The 3,314-nt window shown below is 47.9% G+C and overlaps 1 protein-coding gene across 1 annotated transcript in view; it reads right to left on the bottom strand.

Annotated features, from left to right (window-relative positions):
* LOC118331701 (glutamate receptor 1-like) overlaps positions 1-3,314 on the bottom strand; it is a 76,748-nt gene that overhangs the window by 46,505 nt on the left and 26,929 nt on the right. The window lies entirely within an intron of this gene.

The following is a 3,314-nucleotide window of genomic DNA, read 5'->3' on the forward strand; positions in this document are numbered from 1 at the left end:
CTCTTGCACACTCATTAAATCTGTCTGGTCGTCTTCGGTGACAACTTCGAGGGGCCAAATAAAGGTAAACACAGGGCCAAACATGGGCCAGAACAGGGCCAACATGGCCAAATAAGGCCAACATGGGCCAATTAAAGCAGCTAAACGTGTGGCCAAGAAAACAGGGGCCAACCATGGGGCCCAAATTAAAGACTAACGTGGGCAGGCACAGAACAGGGCCAAACATGTGGCCATTATAATTTAAAGACTCTAACGTTTGGTGCCCAGAACAGGGCCAACATGGGGTCCAATATATAAGGCCAGCATCGGGGGCCTCATTTTCTGTCCATTTTATGTTGGCATACACATTTTCATTGTTCTATTATTTATTTATTTTTTTTCATAAATTGGATTTCGCCCAATCAGGATGGCGGAACAAAATAATCAAAACTTGTCTCACTTTGAAGGAGTGTGTGTTGTGCTTGTGGTGTTGTGTGTGTGTGTGTCTGTGTGTGCAAACAATGCATATGTGGCTTGTGTGTCTAAACAGGTTTTTTTTGTTGTTATAGTGAGAGATTAGCCTAGTGGATGCAAGCAGCTTGGTTTATTGTCAATCTCACACCCCACACACACCACCACCACACTTTCACATCAATCAGTTTCATGTTTCAATTACCACCATTTAGGTACTCTGTTTCATGCGAGCTGATGCTTTCCTCTCCCAGCTGCTGTCTTGTCTTCTGTCTGGTCTGTTCCTCCTGTCCGGTGTTTGTTTTGTTGATCAGTTGGAGGGTTGATCCTCGAGCGCCGGTTGCTTGTCCGGTTCACGGCGGATCCCACTGTGAGAGGTTAAACGTCTTTCTTTGAGTGAACCTTCTGATGGCGGGCAAGGAAGACGGGAGAATAGGGGCAAAATTAAACCATCTGGCAGCAGATGGAAGGAAGAATCATCGTCCAACAGGCTTTTTCTCCAGTTCCTCCTCTGACCAGTTTCACCCCCACCCACACGCAACCACAGCGAGGAGGACACCCCCCTAACCGCCGACCCCGGCTGACCGAGTCGAGAGACAATTAGGAGGAAGAGAGGAGAAGAAATGAGGGAAGAAAATGTTGTTTACTTTATTGTCACAGGTGATTCACGTTAGTAGAGAATGTTAATAGTCTATTTTAAGCTCTGATTTGATTGTTATCGGCCAAAATGGACCTCCTGGGAGTTGTAGTTGACTCATTGGACCTTTGAAATTTGAAGCCGATATTTCTCCGACTCAGAGAATCGCTTTAGTGTTATGAACGTAGCTTTGGGGATAGCTGGAGAGCACTGTAGCTTGGTCATTCCAACATTTACCCAAGGATGTCATGCTATTTCCTTCTCCCCCCATCAATGTTTTGGCCCTTCCACTACACACTTGACTTGATGATTGACCTTTTGACCCTCTGATTGCTTGATTGACAGGCTCTAGTTCAGGATGCTTAACCTTGGCAACAACACGCTAACCGGTTTCCCCGAGGACGCCTACCAGCGACCCTTGTACCATGACCCGTTTCTCCGTTCCTGTTACGCCGGTCCCGCCCCTTCGCCGCTCGGCTCGCGACACAAGGACCGGCCCCCCCCCTCGGGAATTGGTGTTTGTCTTAATGAGAATTCACGTCCTTTTAAAACAGGTGGTTCTCAACCTTTCACATCGAAAGCTACCTACTCACACAGGAGAAACCGTTTGCTTTGCTCACAGACGGACCAGTTAACAGTGGGTCCACTTTAGGCCTAAAAGCCCGACAGCAGGAAGGAGACACAGTCCTCTATATTACTGCGGTTTACCGAGTTAACGTGTATAACAACAGACTCTGTACAGCAGCTCATGAGCCACAATATGCCATGTTAATTTTATTTTCCCACAACCGTTTTGTCGACCCCCAGAAATGACCTTTGCAACCCCCTTTATGGGGTCCGGACTCCTTCAGGTTGGAGAACCCAAGACTAAACCAAACCACAGCCGATTGAGATGATGGTCTGACACAAATGCTGATTGTTTGCTTCCAACAGTCGTGAGGATTCATCCTCTGGGGGACATCAATACTCCCTACACCCCCCCCATGGTCCCGCCCTTCAACCGAACACAGAGGCAGGAGGAGCCGAGCCATCGAGATGAAGGACTGCGAACACCACCTCTCTGCTCGTACTTCGCCCTGATAACAGCATGTTTGTTTTCCAGTTTGCAGTCAGTCCACTGCACAGAGACGCCAAGCCGCTGTAACTCCATCCCCGGCACGAGACCCACGAACCGACCCTTAATTACTGGTATTGAGTCCAGTGTGGATCGTTTCTTTATCTGTGTGTGTGTGTGTGTGTGTGTGTGTGGTGTTTTGAATAATATGGTCAGAGCAGGGGCTGTAAGTTTCATTTGTAATAAATGGTTTGGGTTGTTGATCTTGTCCACCCAAATCCTGTTCTTTCGAGCACCGTCTCCACACACACACACACAACCCACGCACACACCACACACACACACACAGTGTAGCAGTGAGGCGTTTACCAGCAAACAGAAAATAGACCCTCAAGCAACGTTTACTGAGAGAAGAAGGGAGCAAAGAAAGAAAGGAGAAGAGGTGAATCTATTGAAGTGAATCAGCAGCTGTAAAATAAATGAGTAGATTTAAATATTAAAGTGTCTCAGACTGTAAATCCGCCGTCTCGGAGGAAACTTTCTCCTCGTTAAACGCAGCGTCCTCTTCCTGTTTATTGATCGCCGTCTCTAACCGCCACCGGGGGGCGCTGCACGCTGACGTGGCCTCAGGGAAAGCCCCAACAAACAATCAAATGTCTCCTCGGCAGATGTTGAGGAGCAATAACATTAGACAGACTGCACCGCCGGGGCAAACAGTTACGCACTATTACCCCTGATAGACTCCCACCGATGGTTCATGGGCAGATTTAAAGGCCGATAAGATTAGACAGAGTCTGCCACCAACTGTCAAATGGACTATAACGTCAGATCGCAGGCCGTGGGGGGACACTAGGCCCGGCTGAGAGGAGGTGGGGGCAATGACACAACTAACTGCCCTTTTTGTTTGTTTGTTTGTTTGACCCGCAGAGCTGGAGGTAAAGTTTGACTCAGAGGAAGTTCTGGCTGCACTGAAGTGTTCGGCAGTGTGTGAGAAGCTCCCGGCTGACGAGATAAAGACGTCTGAGACTTTCCTGTCATTATGTTCGCTGACTGTCTGAACAGGAGGAAAACTGCTGCAGCTCTTCTGCAAACGGTGAATTTTATTTCTGCTTCTGGTTCTTTCCAGACGGCTCGCTCCTTAATAAAAGCTATATTAACATTTCTGCATTAAAC

The sequence above is a fragment of the Morone saxatilis genome, unplaced genomic scaffold (assembly GCF_004916995.1).
Source record: "Morone saxatilis isolate NCDOM2014 unplaced genomic scaffold, NCSU_SB_2.0 Contig20, whole genome shotgun sequence".
In the NCBI taxonomy this organism is placed as follows: Eukaryota; Metazoa; Chordata; class Actinopteri; family Moronidae; genus Morone; species Morone saxatilis.